The 17,059-nt window shown below is 38.7% G+C and overlaps 1 protein-coding gene across 16 annotated transcripts in view; it reads left to right on the forward strand.

The window, feature by feature from the left end:
• The first annotated feature begins 12,683 nt into the window (after positions 1-12,683).
• Positions 12,684-17,059, forward strand: part of CLASP1 (cytoplasmic linker associated protein 1) — a 268,066-nt gene continuing 263,690 nt past the window's right edge. For 12 of the 16 annotated variants that reach the window (XM_079132145.1, XM_079132141.1, XM_079132154.1 and 9 more), the window contains exon 1: positions 14,518-14,633. The gene's annotated coding sequence lies outside the window, so the exon portion shown is untranslated. Of the gene's footprint in view, positions 14,058-14,517; positions 14,634-17,059 lie in introns of those variants that run through there. The other 4 variants (XM_079132144.1, XM_079132148.1, XM_079132149.1 and 1 more) reach the window with 2 other exon arrangements.

The raw sequence follows: 17,059 nt of genomic DNA on the forward strand, positions 1-17,059 counted from the left end.
GTCCACAGAGCCACCTTGACGTTGTCATGCTTCTCATGATTAAGAACCCTGACTTGCAAACTGCCTTTATTACCAAGAAGTGAGTTTTGTAATAGCAATTTCACTAGTTGTGACAATTTTGTGAAAACTAACATCTCTATTAAAGATGAATGAAGTTGGTGCTTGTGACTAGGCTGAAACAAATTGTTTGGATGACTTAGTGAATTGACAGCTGTGAATGCATTTCTTACTGTACTAGTTCTCAAGTAATTGTTACTCAGTGTCTACAAAGGGACATACCAGCAGCATAACACATTGCCAGGTGAGGAAACCTATGAGAGTTAAACCAACTACCTGTATTGTCTCTTTCAGTGGGTGATACTTGTCAGGTAAGTCAAGAAATGAGAGTAATTACTCTTCAGGGAGTGGTTATGAACATAATTTAGCAAACTAGTTTGTAATCTCCTGTTTCATCATTCGCAAAAGACACACCACACCTTTGTCCACGTTTCTGTAACACACATCACTTCTCTGGCAAAGAGACTTCCTGTTTCCCAAGTAGCGCAAATGCACATTCCATAGGAGTTATGACACATATGTCGAAAGTACATATGCACTGCTGGTCTTCCTGAATTTTAATTTCTGTGGGCATCAAATATTTTTCATTGAGCCTCTAATCGAGATTAAGATTAAATAAAGCTGACTATTTAATTAGATGTTAGTACCTATTAGTAAAGTATTTAGGCTAACCTAGACTGGAAGATATTGCCCCGCTGAATCATGGGAAGAGAAAGAAATCTTCCTATCTAGAGTTTAACAATTCCTCTCTGTTAGGGCATGTTATAAAAAATATGCTATCACATCCTTTAAGAATTACTTTTTAAAAATTACACAAAAATACATGCTTGTAGAATAAAATGAAGAATGAGGACATGCATTTTAAACATGACTAATAAATTTAAAGGTATCTGTTTATTTGGTTGAGCAGTTTAATTGGTAGTATCTGTTAGCCTTTAAAAAAAAGGAACTATAAAATGGACAACTGTATAGCCAACTTGTGGTATGGCAGAGACTACTTTTCTAGTTACCATTTCAAAGTAAGCAAAGGAGTCTTTTTTTGTAGATTTGCAGTAAAAGATAATACTGTCTCCTTAGTCTTCCTGCTCCTACTCAATTCCCATTATTTTGCCTTTAAATACGTGGGCCCTAGTGTAGATTACCCCAAACGGTATCTATTTCTAAAGAACATCTCATATTATGTTCGTGTGACATAGGGATGCTTCCTATAGTTGCTGACATAAATTGCAAGAAACAGCTATACACTCCTTTGAGAAGTAAACATGTGAAAAAAAAAAAAGGTTCTGAAACAGAATTAAGCTGAACAACTCAGGCACATTTATACATATAATTGAATGAGTCACAGACTAACTTAAAAATCAATTTGTCAACAAACTGATTTTTCAGGATAATGATCACTGCTTTGTATTTTAAAAGTACTGAGTTTAGCAATCATTTGTATGATACTGCTTTTATCTTTTGGCTTATATTTTGGTGTGTTTTTTGTTTGTTTGTTTTTGAGATAGGGTTTCGCTTCACTGCCTGGCATAGTTCTGAACCTGAGCTCAAGTGATCCTCCTGCTTCAGCCTCCTGAGTAACTGCAACTGCAGATATGTGCTCCCATGTCTGGCTCCTATATATTTGATTTTATTTATTTATTTGGCACGGGGCCGACAGGGATTGAACTCAGGGGCACTTAACCACTGATCCACATTCCCAGCCCTTTTTTTGTATTTGATTTAGAGACAGGGTCTTGCTAAGTTGCTTAAGGCCTCACTAAGTTGTTGAAGTTGGCTTTGAACTCACAATACTGTTTCAGCCTCCTGAGCCACTGGGAATATAGGTGTGCACCACCATGCCGGGCCTATTTATTTTAAAATGACCTATAATGTATAGTTTGATATTATTTTTGCTTAGTGAAAAAAAATTTGCTACGAGGGACTGAACTCCGGGCCTCACTACTACTGAACTGCAGCCCCATCTCTTTTGTTTTTTATTTTGAGACAGGATCTTGCTAAATTGCCAAGGCTGGCCTCAAATTTGCAATCCTTCTGCTTTAGCCTCCCAAGTTGCTGGAATTACAAGTATACATCACCATGCCCAGTAAAATAATTTTTTAAATGAGTACTAATCATACCACCCACAGATACTAACTTGCTAACATTTTGATATATTTGTTCCCATGAAGTTTTATGACCTAAGCCCCTTGGCCAGACCATGCTCAGGTTGAATCTGTTATATGAGTTGACACCCAGGAAAAGCCTGTGCCAGTTAGAATGTGGATTAAAAAAAAAGGAAAGTCAAAGATATCAGCAAAAATATCATCCTAGATACTGCTGGAAAAAAATCAAGAAAAGGCATAAAAATAATAATGCTTACAGGTTTTTAAAGACCACTAACGCAATCTTTTACTCTAGGGACAGGCCCCTGAGTAGCTGAGAACAGGCAGGGCCAGGACTAGAATCTAGGAACCAAGGCTTTTGGCATAATTTCTTTGATTTCACAATGCTTGTAACCTACTTAATGTTTGAAAAACTTTAGCTTTGAAATGAACACTTTTGTATGAATGGAAAGAGTAATTTCAGAGATCTTCCCAAATCCTATTGGGTAGAGATTAAGTCTATTACTTAAATGTTTACTTAGAAAATGTTAGACTGGCAAGGAATCTTAGATGTCCTATTAGTGTATTCTACCGTTCTATAGGTAAAGAAACTGAGGTCCAAAAAGGCTTCTTGGCTATTGGTGGCAGAGTTGGGACTAGATCCCATCTCCTGACTCCTAGATTCTAAAAGTAGAGCATACTGCTCATGATCACCAAAAGAGAAGTTCCAAAGAATTCCACACAGTCTGGGTCAATTAGTGCCTACTTTCTCTGCGTTCTAATTGGAACATTTCAATTATAATAGTGAACCTAGGGAATGGTCATCAATGACTTACAACTTCACAAAAAGAGAAAACTGAAAATAATACCCTTTCATGATGGATGTATGAAGTAGTTTTGCCATTAAAAAAAAAACTGAATCAGAATAAAGTACTATCAAATAACTATGGGGCAGAAGAACACATTAAATACAACCAGAAATAAAACCAGGAATACAGCAAGAAAAACCTAGAATGTGGAAAACTCTTAAGACAAATATTGCCTTTTATTTTATATGTGTGTGTGTGTGTGTGTGTGTGTTTGCGTGTGTGTGTGTATTTTAGTTGTTGGAGGACACAGTACCTTTATTTATTTTTATGTGGTGCTGAGGATGGACCTAGGGCCTCGTGCATGCTAGACGAGCACACTACCACTGAGCCACAACCCCAGCCCTTCATTTCTTTTTTTTTTTTTTAAATAGTTTTAGTTGTAGATGAACACAATACCTTTATTTATGTTTATGTGGTGGTGACAATTGAATGCAGTGCCTCACACACGCTAGGCAAGTGCTGTACCACTGAGTTACAGCCTGGCCCTAAATATGTTTTTATATATATGCAAGGATAGCAGACTGTATTGGATGTCCTCTATATCTCTTCTTAAATATAATACCTAGTACAGTATAAAAGCTGGATAGTTCTATTGTTTAGGAAATAGTGACAAGAAAAAATATTTGTACAAGTTTAGTACAGAAGCAATTTAAAAATATGTATTTTGGGATCCTTGGTTGGTTGAACTAACTAATGCAGAATTCATGGATGAGGGCATACTATACAAGCAAAAAGCCTTATATTCAACAAACTAGGACTAAGAAAACATCCTCAATCTGGTAGAGGCCTTATGTGAAAAACCCACAGCAAATATGTTTAGCGGTGGAAAACAATCTTTTCTAAGAACAGAAATATGACAAGGATATCCACCTTTTCTTTTTTTTTTTGTATATGCTAAGCACACATTCTACCACTAAGCTATACTCCCAGCTTCATACTCTGTGTGTGCGTGTGTGTGTGTGTGTGTGTGTGTGTGTGTGTGTGTGTGTGTCTCACCAGAGATTGAACCCAGGGCCTTGCATATGCTAGGTAAGTGCTCTATCCTGGTCCCCCATTTTTGTAACTTCTTTTCAACATTATACTGGAGATTCTTGCTGAAAAACAAGGCAATAACATGAAATAAAAAGGATTCAGTTTGGAAAGGAAGAAGTAAAAGAATGTCCATTTGCAGATGACATGATTTATACAAAAAATCCAAAGGAAAACACTAAAATAATACTGAGTTCAACAAGTTTGCAGGATACAAGATCAATACAAAAATTAACTGCATTTCAGGGCTGTGGTTGTGGCTCAGTGGTACAGCCCTTGCCTAGCACATGTGAGGCACTGGGTTTGATCCCCAGCACCACATTAAAAAACTAAACAAAATAAAGATATTGTGTCCATGTACAACTAAAAATATGAGGAAAAAATTTAACTGTATTTCTGTATACCTGCAATGAACAAACTGAAAATAAACAATTCATTTATAATAACAGCAAAATAATAAAATATATAGGAATAGATATACAAGAGAAGTGAAAATTTCATAATTTGAATATTATGAAACACCACTGAAAGAAATTAAAGATGATCTGGATAAATGGAAAGACATTCCCTGCTCATAAATTAGTAGATTTAATTTTAAGATAGAAATACTTGGAAATACTCACCAAATTGATCTACAGATTCAATTAATTCCCGAGAAAATTACAACAGCCCATTTTTGCAGAAATGGACAAGTTGATCAGAAAATACAGATGGAAATATAAAGGACACCAAACAGAACAAAGAATTAGAAAAGAAAAAAGAAGTTTAAGGACTCTCATTTCCCTATTTCAAAAAGTTACTACAAAGTGACAGTAATCGAAACACTGGTCTTGGCACATATAGACATATACACGCATCATAGATATGTATGTATCTCAGTGGAACAGAATCGAGAATACAGGAATAAGTCCATATATTTACATTCAATTGATCTTCAACGAGGTTTCCAAAATAATCCAAGGCAGGGAGGAATGGTCCTTTCAACAAATGGTGCTGGGACAGTGGACAGCTCCATGCAAAAGAATGAAGATCTAATCACACCACATATAAAAATTGACTCAAAATGGATCACAGACCTAAGAGCCAAAAGTATAAGACTCTAGGATAAAAACCATAGGATTAGACGATTTGTTTTTAAAGCTATGACACCAAAAACAGTAACAAAAGAAAAAATAAATTGGACATGCTTTAGAAACTTTCGTGATTTGAGGGTTATCATCAGCAAGTGAAAAAGACAGTGTCCTGAATAACAGACACTATTTGAAAATCATATATCTGATAAGGGACTTTATAATAATAAAGAACTTTTACAACTCATTAAGAAAGGAAATAATCCTTTTAAAAATTGTGAAGGATCTGCACAGACACTCCTGGGATGATAGACGTTATCAATAAGCATATGAAAAAGACACTGGAAGTTACATTATTAGGGAAATGTGAATCAAAATCACCAGGTAAGGACAGGTATAAATATAAAGACATAATAAGTGTTGGTGAAGATGTGGAGAAATTGGAACCACCATATATTGCTGGTGGGAGAGTAAAATGGAACTTCACCCTTCACACTGGAAAAGAGTCAAGCCATTCCTGAAAAGGTTAAACACAGAGTGATCTGGCAGTTCTGCTCCTAAATGTAAGCAAGAAAACTGAAAATATATATTCATACAAAATATTATAATATAATGTTCCAACGAGCATTATTCATAATAGCTAAAAAGTGAAAACAATCGATGTCTATCAAGTAATGGAAAAAATATATACACACACACATACACATACATACAATGAAATTTGAAAATAAAAGATAATGAAGTACTGGAGGAAGATTGATAGAGGAAAAGGAGATCAGTGGTTGCCTGATGTGTTGGGGGAAATGGGGAGTGATTACTGTTGGGTGTAGAGGTTGTTTTTTTTTTTTTTTAAATTAGGATTTAAAATCACTGTTTAAAAAAACTTTATTTTTTAGAGCAGTTTTAGCTTCTCAGCAAAACTTCACTGAAGTAGAATGATTTGTCACATACCCTCTGCTCACACAAATGCATAGCCTCACCCATTATCAACATGCTCCATCAGAAGGGTATTAGCCCTTTTTTGTATTTTATTTAGAGACAGGGTCTCTGTGAGTTGCTTAGAGCCTTGCTAAGTTGCTGAAGTTGACTTTGAACTCATGATCCTCCTGCCTCAGTCTCCCAAGCTGCTGAGAATGGTACATTTGTTACAACTTATCACTTTAGGTTAACATTATCATTCCACCCAGTCTATGGTACAGTTTTCTTTCTTTGGGGGAGGGGAGTGTTGATGAATTGAATATTCTAAAATGAATTGCAGTGATGGTCACACAACTCTTTTAATGTAGTACTGAATTTTGTTTGTGGGAGTGGGTACTTAACCCAGGGGCACTCTATCACTGAGCTACATTCCCAGACCTTTTAAAAATTGTTCTATTTTGAGATAGGGTCTCACTAAGTTGCCCAGACTAACCTTGAATTTGTGACCCTCCTGCATCAGCATCCATAGATAGGATTACAAATGTGAGCCACCAGACCTGGCAGAATTATATGATTTAGTGAGTAAATTGTATGGGGTATAAATTACATCTCAATAAAGCTGGTAATGAAATTTGAGATAACTAAGTAAATTTGAAGATTGTGAAAAAACCTACATCTATACTGAACATGTACAGACACTTGTCATTAGTCCTTAAACAATATAGTGTGACAACTATTTACATAGCATTTATACTGTATTAGATATTATAGGTAATCTAGAAATGAAGTAAAGTATATGGGAAGTAATGTGTGGGTTATATGCAAGTACTATGCCTTTTTTTAGTACTATGACATTTTATATAAAGAACTTGAGTAGTGGCACATTTTTAACATTTTTATTTGTTCTAATTAGTTAAACATGACCGGAGAATGCATTTTGATTCATTGCACACTAATGGAGCAAAACTATTCATTTCTCTGGTTGTACTTGATGTAGAGTACATATCATTTGTGTGATCATACAAGTACTTAGGTTAATGATGTCAACTCCCCTGGTCCCTTCCCTCTCCTCTGCCCAATAAAGTTCCTCCATTCACCCACTCCTGCAATTATGGATCAGCATCCACATATCAGAGAAGACATTTGGCCTTTGGATTTTGGGGATTGGCTTATTTTGCTTAGCATGATATTCTCGAACTCCATTCATTATTACCTGTAAATGCCATAATTTTATTCTCTTTTAAGGCTGAGTAATATTCTGCTGTGTATATATGCCACAGTTTCTTGATCCATTCATCTATTGAAGGGCATCTACAGTGGTTCCATAGCTTAACTATTGTGAATTGTGCTGTTATAAATATTGATGTGACTGCATCACTGTAGTATGCTGATTTTAAGTCTTTTGGGTATAGACTGAGGAGTGGGATAACTGGGTCAAGTGGTGGTTCCATTCCAAGTTTTCTAAGGAATCTCCACACTGTTTTCCAGTCCAACCCCACTAGCAATGTATGAGTGTACCTTTTCCCCCACATTCTCGGCAACACTTATTGTTGCTTGTATTCTTGATCATTGTCATTCTGACTGGAATGAGATGATATCTTCGAGTAATTTTCATTTGTATTTCCCTAATTATTAGAGATATTGAACCTTTTTTCATATATTTGTTGATTGATTATATATCTTCTTCTGTGAAGTATCTGCTCAGTTTCTTAGCCCATTTATTGACTTTTTTTTTTTTTTTTTTTGGTATTAAGTTTTTTGAGTTCTTTATATTATCCTGGAGATTAGTGCTCTATCTGATGTGTATGTGGTAAAGATTTTCTCCCACTCTGTGGGTTCTGTCTTCACATTATTGTTTCCTTTGCCGAGAAGAAGTTTTTTAGTTTGAATCCATCCCGTTTGTTGATTCTTGATTTTATTTCTTGCACTTTAGGAGTCTTGTTGAGGAAGTCAGGTCCTAAGCCGACATGATGAAGATTTGGACCTGCTTTTTCTTCTATTAGGTGTAAGGTCTCTGGTCTAATTCCTAGGTCCTTGATCCACTTTGAGTTGAGTTTTGTGCAGGGTAAGAGGGATTTAATTTCATTTTGCTGCATATGGATTTCCAATTTTTCCAGCACCACTTGTTGAAGGGGCTATCTTTTCTCCAATGTATGTTTTTGGCACCTTTGTCTAGTAGGAGAGGTGACTGTATTTCTGTAGTTTTGTCTCTGTGTCTTCTTTTTTGTACCACCGGTCTAGTAGTGGCACATTGTGATAACCACAGGGGGTCCTGGAATGCATCCCATGCAGATATGAGGCAGGACCATGTTATTATTAAAAATATTAATATATTTACGGATGAATCAATTTAAAATTATTGTCTTAATACTACCTATCTCTTTAGGTAGCATATTTATGCTCCCTACCTATACAACCAAACTCTTTCTTCAAATAATCTACCTTCCCTCTCTCCAATTGTTTCTACTATTTTTACGAACTCATTACAATCGGCTTTCATCTTTACTCCAATAATAAAACTAAGAGATAATTATAGCTCATCTCCAATTGACAAGATTTGAAACCTGCCCCCCGCTACCATTTGAATTCCTTTTCTGATTTATTTCAGAGGCTTAGATACCTTCCCCCCCCCCTAAATTTGTTTACATTTAATATCTAGATGGTTTCATTTTAATTACTATCTATACACTGATGGAATTTATGTGGCTAGCCTGGACCTTCTTCTGAATGACAAACCCCTATATCTAACCTTCTTGATAGTTCCATATGGCAAACTAATAGACACCTCAAAATTAACAGATCCACAGCCAAATTTCTTATGTCTTCCCTTTCCTAACCTGTTCCTTTATCACTCCATTTCATCTTTCCCATTTCAGTAAATGGCAACTTCATTCTTCAGACTGTTCATGCCAAAACTTTTAGTATCACCTTGGGCTCCCCTAATTGTCACACATCCTCTATTTCCATCAAATCCTGTGTGCCATCTTGTCTGAATATACCCAGATACTGATCCCTCCACTGCTTCCACTTTCCCTACCTCAAAATTGTCTCTTATGTAGACTATCACAATAGCTTCCTAAGTGGTTCCTCTTACTCCCCAACAACCTGTTTTCCAAATAGAAGCCAAAGTGTTTCTTTAAAAATTTAAGTCAGGGAATTGGAGCTGCAGATTGGTAATAGAGCATGTGCTCAGCCTGTGTGTAGCTGTGGGTTCAATCCCTAGTACCACCATTAAAAAAAGAAAAAAAAAAAAAAAAAAAAAAGGTCACATTGCTACTTCTTTGATCAAACCTCCTAAAGGTGTCCACTTTCACTCAGTGGAAGTCCTCACAGTGGTTTGTAGGTCTCAACTGTTTGGTATCCTATTACCTTTCTGAGGTCATTTCCTACTTTTACCCTCCTGCTCTCTACATTGGCCACTCTGTCCTTGTTCTTAGAATTCGGTGTCTTCCAGTCTCAGAATAATTTTTTTCCTCAAATATTTTTTAGTTGTCAATGGACCTTTATTTTACTTATTTATATGTGATGCTGAGAATCGAATCCAATGCATTGCACATCGGAGACAAGCGCTCTACCACTGAGCTATCACCCCCGCCCTTCAAAATAATTCTGCACTTGCTGTTCTTTCTCCCTGAATGTTCTTTTCCCCCAACAAGGTACATTTAACCCCAAACCTCTTTCCCCACCATCAGCACTTCCTATTTGTGCCTGTTTCATTTTTTCCCTGCAACACTAACCTAGCTGTCACATATTTTATTCGTTACTTTAAAAAAAATATTTCCTTGATGAGATCAGGGATTTTTCTCTGCTTTGCTAAGTGTTTGGCACATGGTTGGTATACAATTTTTTTGAGTGTATGAATGGTGTTTGCAATGCACTTATATTCTCTGCCTCCTCGTTTAATTAGCATTAGCTTCATCAGAGTTTGGGCATGCATCCCTGAGGAAGGTGAGACTGACAATAGAGACACTTGTTCATTCACACAGACTAAGGCATCTTATTGTCTCTCAAAGGGGGACCAAAGCAGAGTAGGAATTTTGGAAGCTCAGGTTCCAGTCAAGGTTGTGGTACCAATCAGCTGTGTGACACTGGACAAAGAATTTTTCCTCTCTGCTTCTCAATTTCCTTATCTGTCAAGACTTCATAGAATTCCCCAACCCCCATGGGGGATTGAACCCCATAAGTGCTTAACCACTGAGTCACATTCTCAGTCCTTTTATTTTGATACAGGGCCTAAATTTCTTAGGGTCTTACTAAGTTGTTGAGACTGGCCTCAGACTTGCAATCCTCCTGCCTCAGACTCCCCAGTCACTGGGATTATAGACATGTGCCACCACACTGGGCATCTGGTCAGTACTTCTGCCTCAGCCTCCCACATTGCTGGGACCTTACAGTATTTTTGAGAATATAAAATGAAGGGTGAAATGTTGAGTAGGTAAGGATGTGTTCTATTACATACAAAGGTACTCCTATCTAGCATTTTGTATTTATTAAAGGCAAAAGGCAGACCTATAATCAAACCCATGGTTTTTAGGGAATGTAAAAGGTGTACTTCTGTTGTATTGAGCCTTTACACAGTCCAGTGATTTGAAAGCAAAAATTTTCACGTCAGCCTATTCTTTCTCAAGAAAAGTCACTTTTTATTTATTTTTTGTAAAAATATATTTTTAGTTGTAGGTAGACACAATATCTTTATGTGGTGGCTGAGGACCAAACCCAGGGCCTCATGTGTGCTACAAGAGAACCCTACCACTGAGCCACAACTCCAGCCTGAAAAGTCAGTTAAAAAAAAATTGTTGTTGTTGTTGATGGGCAGTATGCCTTTATTTTTATGTGGTGCTGAGGATCGAACCCAGTGCCTTTTACTTGTGCTAGGCAGGCACTCTGACACTGAGCTGCAGCCCCAGCTGGAGAAGTCACTTTTTTTTTTAAAAACTTTAATTTATTTTCATTAACTTTTTCTTGACAGTAATAAAATTTTTTTTCATACATGTATATAGAGTAATAATATGTCTCAACCTACCATCCTTCTCATCCCCACATGCCCCACCCCTCCCCTCACTTCCCTATGTACAACCCAAAGTTCTTCATTCTTCCCTACCACTGCCCCCCCCCCCCACCCTCCTTATGGATCAGCATCCGCTTATCAGAGAAAACATTTGGCCTTTGGTTATTTAGGACTGGTTTATTTTGCTTATCATGATGTTCTCTAGTTCCATCCATTTACGTGCAAATGCCATATCATTCTTCTTTAAGGCTGGGTAAGCTCCCATTGTGTATATGTACCACACTTATTTATTCATTCATCTGTTGAAGGGCATCTAGGTTGGTTCCATAGTTTTGCTATCGTGAAATGAGCTGCTGTAAACATTGATGTGGCTGTGTCACTGTAGTATGCTGATTTTAAGTCCTTTGGGTATAAACTGAGGAGTGGGATAGCTGGGTCAGAGGGTGCTTCCATTCCAAGTTGAGAAAAGTCACTCATAAATATGAATTTTTTTTTTCAATATTCTTTCCCAAAGCAATGAGCTATCAGACCCCATTGGTGCCTAGCTCCTATGGCAATTTTCTTTCCTCATCACTTGTGTATATGTGTAGTTGGTGAATCTTCCCTCAGCCCATACCTAAGGAAGCTTTGGTTTTCTCACTTGTAAAATGGGGTGAATAACTATTGGCTCATGTTGATCTTGGTGCAAAGACACTCTAATAATTTACAGAAAGCAGTAGTATAATGCCTAGCATAAAAAAGGCCTTCAAAAATGCTTTATCTAAGTGGGGGTATATACTCAACTTTGAGGGAAAAATCACTTTCTAAAACATTTCTTGGGACTGGGGATTTAATTCAGTGTTAGAGTACTTGCCTAGTATTCAAGAGACACTGGGTTAGATTCCCAGTACTTCAAACAAAACAAACACGATAAAAACCTCTTCTTTTACAATGTTACTACCCCTAGTTAAGGATCTGAACCAGTACTGTCAAGTGTGGATTTCTCTACTTGGTTTCTAAATCTTTCCCATTCTATTAAAAAGCAATGTCTTAAAGAGATAATGGTACACCCATACACAACAGCATTATTCATGATAACAAAAAGGTGGAAGCAATTCAAGTGGACATAAATACAATGGGATATTATTTAGTCTTTAAAAAGAAGGATGTTTTTGTATGTTGATTTTGTACTTGGTAATCTAATTGGGCTATCTTACTGTTTGTAGTAGTTGTTAATAAAATATCTTGGGTCTAAAAATAAAAAAATAAATAGTAAAAAAAAAAAAAAAAAAAAAACATACATAGCAGGACAACCAGTGGAGTAGAGAAGGGGAAATGGGAGAGGAAGAAGGGAAGGGAAAGGGGAAGTACTGTGGACTGAATTGGAGCAAATTATATCCTATGTCTATCAAAATGAATCTAAATATTATGTATAACTATAATGCACTAAGAAAAACATGAAAGAATATAAAGTATGTGTCCTGGTACTCTATTCTAAAAGACTCCTTATCAACATATTGTCATGTCATGTCCATGAAATGTATGTGAATAAAATGGAACTGATTTATATATATATATAAAAAAAGGAAGATGTTATGACATGTGGTACAACATAGAACACACTTTTTTTTTTTTTTTTTTTTTTTAAAGTACTGGCGATAGACCTAAGGTGCTCAACCACTGAACATATCCCCCACTTTTGGGATACAGTCTTGCCAAGTTGCTAAGGATGGACTTGAACTTTCAACCCTCCTGCCTCAGACTCCTGAATTGCTGGGATTACAGGTGTGTGCCACCACAACCAGTCAACAAGGATAAATCTTGAGGACATTATGCTATGTGAAATAAGTCAGTCACAAAAAGATCAACAGTATATTATTACACTTTCATGAGGTACCTAGAGAAGTCAAATTCATACATAGTAGAACACTGGTTATCGTAGAGAGGAAATAGAAAATTGTTGTTTAATGGTTTCAGAACCTGCTTTGCAACACTAAAAGAATGCTGGAATGGCTGCACAACAACGTAAACTTACCTAAAGTTACTGAACTATATGAAAAGTGGTTAGGACGGTAAACTCTGTTAGGTGTGTAAGAAAACAAACAATTATTTCCCATTCTACTTATCAATCCTTACTTCGCATCACCCCCCCCTTTTTTCCATATCAGGTAGACTACTCTTCGCATTAGTTATATTCCCACATACCAGCCAACTCCTCTTTAGCCTTTACCCCATGGTGTTTCTTCTCTGGAATGCTGTTTCATTATCACCTAACCATATTCAAGAGACTGCTTGTGCTTTGGTCCCAAATACGATGCCTTTCTAGATTCAACCAGGAACTGTATCCTGTTATTCTTATTTCTTAAAACTACAGTTCTCTTAATATTTCTGCACAAGATCCACACATAGCACTGTGCTAGCTTAGCCCCTCCAGTCATGGCTCCTAAATCCCTGGGGACCAGAAGGCATTATCTCAGAGTTCGCCAGTACCCTTCTCCCAACACACTCACACCCCGCAACGAGGAACTCGGCACCAAAGAGGTTCCGTAAGAATCCCATGCATTGAACATCACTCTTAAGAGTGATTTTCGCGAAGCAGTGTAGGTTCTCATCACAAAATCATTCAGAGTCAAATTACCGGCGAGCACCGCGGCCTGACGCGGCCGAACTGCGGGTTCTTCAGGGTCCTTGAAGGCAGCCCTAAATTTATATAGCTTTCTACCCTTCAGAACACTTTCTCACATTTCATCCGAGGGTAACGCGCGAGGAAGGTCATAAACGGCATTATATGAGAAGTTGTATAAGTAAAAAGAAACTCTTTGCCGGCCAACTCAGAGTCCCTGAAACCTCCATTGGGGCGGCTCCACTCCTTAAAACAGCAAAAAACTATTTAAAAGTTGTGCTTCCGGGATAAGCGTCCGCGCCACCTTGGGAAACCGACGCGCTACCTCGCTACGGGCAGTCACAGGGTACAATTTCCTCTGTCAAAGTCGCACGATGGAGAGCGGGCGCCCGTAACCCAGAAGTGAAACACTGTTTCCTTCAGGTATTAGACCCTCACCCAACCAAAGGAAGTTCCGGCCGGACGACTTTTATCTACGCTCTCCTGACTCCTCTCTAGCTCTTCCTATCACTCTCCCGGCTTCCTAGTGTGTCTTGCTTAGGTCCGCCTTTTCTACCTCGCCCGAGTTTTGCCGCAAGTCTCCAAGCTGACTAACTTACACTACGGCTACCCTTTCCTTAACCTTTACCCTACGGGTCCCCATTAGCGTCAACTAACATTCTCCGTGAAGGCAAAAGCTCCAAAGGCTGCCAGCTCCTGAAGCTCAACGCAGGAAGGCTGGCGCCTGCGCGGGGCGTTACCATAGAGAGGCAGCCACCGCTCTGGTCTCGATTTACACTCTCTATGGTCCAGCCCGTTCGGTGGCGGTAAAGGGAAAAAGGGAGACTGCACTGCGCAGGCGCTGTGGGCTTCTCTCGCTCCTTTTTTTTTTTTTTTCCTTTTTTTTTTTTTTTTTTTTTTTTTTTTAATCCCCGCACCAAGCGCTTAACCTCATTGGGGTGGAGGAGAAGGCGGCGGCTGTCCGGTCCGCAACGGCAAACAGTAGCGAATAATAGGATTGTAAGTACCGGGTTAGGGCGAGGAGGTTTAGACCCGAGTCGTCCCGAGGCCCCCGGCCCCTCCCCCGCGGCGGCGGGCGCCGGGTCTGGGTGGGGGCGATGTCCAGCGCTGTCATCCACTCTTGGGTGCACTTTGGGGGGAGGGGGCGGCCCTTAAGTGGGAGCTCGGTGAGGAGCGGGATGTGAGGGCTGTTTATCCTACCCGTAGCTTGCTGATCCCAGGCTTCTTTGCAGAGGGAGGGAGGGCGGCTGTGGTGGGGTCAGCCGGGCTTTGTGTGCCCCTCTCACTTTCCCTCTCCCAGACTCCACCCCGGGCCCCTTCCTGACCCGAGTCCGCCGGCCGGGTGGGAGAAGCCAACTCAACTCGGGTCGCATTTGAAAGGCGCTCGGGATTGCGAGGGCAAGGGGGCTAAGGAGAGAAACCTACAAGAACTAGTCATCGGCGAGTGATGGGTGTGGAGAAAGATCCAGAGGGAAGGGTCCCGGGGAGGCGAGCGGCCGAGGCTCCCAGCCGGGCCAGACAAAAGCTGAGCGAGTGGCGCCGAGCTGAGCAGCCCGCCGGGAGCGATGCGGAGGGTCCCCGTGGTCTCTGGGGGCCCTCAGAGAGCTTCTTTCCGAAACTGGGAAAGCGGACAAGTGCTGAGTTAAGCCTCCTCAACTTGCCTTTGTTGTTCTTTGGTATTGGCAGAGACGCTCTGACGAAGATGAGTGTGTGATCTTGCACGTTAGCCTGGTTGGGTACAATGGAGCTAATCGAATTTTGCTTTCCATTTTTCTGAGCTGCTTGGATGAGTATGGGGTTTTCCAGAGTCCAACTTATTACATAATATTTAAAGAAGAGTTGTGTTTATTTCTGAAATAAAATAATAATAATTAGGTGGAGCCTTAAAACGTGTCGTGTTTCTTCGGGTGAATTTCTGTGTATTTTGGTTTCCTCCATTAAATACTGACCTATTCGTAGAACCTGTGAGCTCTTTAAACATGATACTTTAATTTGTAGATGTGGCAATGAGAGCTTTGGGTTCTATAGCCCTTTGGGAGGCAATGATGCAGAAGAGTCAGAGTGAGAAATAGTTGCATGATGCCATGTACCTTGCACCATATTCAGGAGTCCCAGTCCGATGTCAATTCTGGCCTTAAGAATTGTGTTTTTGTTACTATTATTTATTATTCGTGACATTTACTGAACTTTTCCTATGAGGGACCGTCCCAGTCCGTTTGCTCTTCAAGGGGTTTAGAAGAATAGTAACATTGATGCAGAGACTACAGAGATAAGGAAAATAACACAGTGCCACAGAGTACTGAATATTATTTATCTTCTCCATTTACTAAGAAAAAATTTTAAATTTGATGAATTGTTTGCTTATTCATTTTCATAAAACTATCTAATTGCCCCTTTGTACAGTTACTCAAATCTCAGTCTGTTAGTCATTGTTTATATGAGCTAACTTGTAACACTTCTTTTTAGATTTTTAAAGTTTTAATTTTTATCAAGGAGTTTTCAGCCATAGTTTTGAATTCTCCCAGCTAAGGTTAACCAGGCAGAACTCCTTCAAAGAGACTTTTATTAGTAGTGGAGATGACAAATACTGTATCTCTATGTTACAGTCCATGTGGCAAGTACAGAAAAGGCTTTTTGCAAAGTTTACAACATAATTTGTGTTAGAACCCAAACCCCAGATCTCCTAGTGTGTCAGGCTTTTGAATTGACCCACAGATTCAGTCTTATTTATGTACAGTAGATAAGCAAAAATCTGAAGCTTGGTGAGTTATGCTTTGGAAACTACTGTGATAGAATGTAAGGGTAGTTCAGATGATGGGAACTTGCTTTTTATAGAGGAAGATTTCAGATCCTTAAAATAGTTTACATGGATGATGAGAAATGACTGGCCAGAAGAAGTTTATTATTCAAACATGTTATGTTTTGTTTGGTTTTGGATTGAGATTTTTTTTTGCCTCACTCTTCTGTTAATTTTGTTTTCCTTTTTTGCTTTTTTGTTTTGGTACTGAGAATTGAACCCAGGGGTGTTTTACCACCGAGCTTCATCCCCAGCCCTTTTTATCTTTTATTTTGAGACAGGGTCTGGCTAAGTTGTTTAGGGCCTCCCTAAATTGCTGACTCTGGCCTTGAATTTGTGATCCACTTTCTGCCTCAGCCTCCCTAGTCTCTGAGATCACAGACTCATGCCACCATGCCTGGCTTCAGTGTCATGATTTAAAAGTTGGATGAGATACATTGTTTGAGACTCCATTTATTCTTAAAACTCTTCTACTTAAAATCAGTTTTTAAATAAATAATACTTTTTATTTTATAGTTCTGTTGGTGGATCTCATAGTCATTTAAGGGTCAGTGTTAGGCTTAGAGCTGTTTTTTTTCCCTGAGAGCTGAATTTTAATAACTATCAGTTGTGATAACTGCATGTCTGG

This window comes from Sciurus vulgaris, assembly GCF_902686455.1.
Source record: "Sciurus vulgaris genome assembly, chromosome: 3".
Taxonomy (NCBI): Eukaryota; Metazoa; Chordata; class Mammalia; order Rodentia; family Sciuridae; genus Sciurus; species Sciurus vulgaris.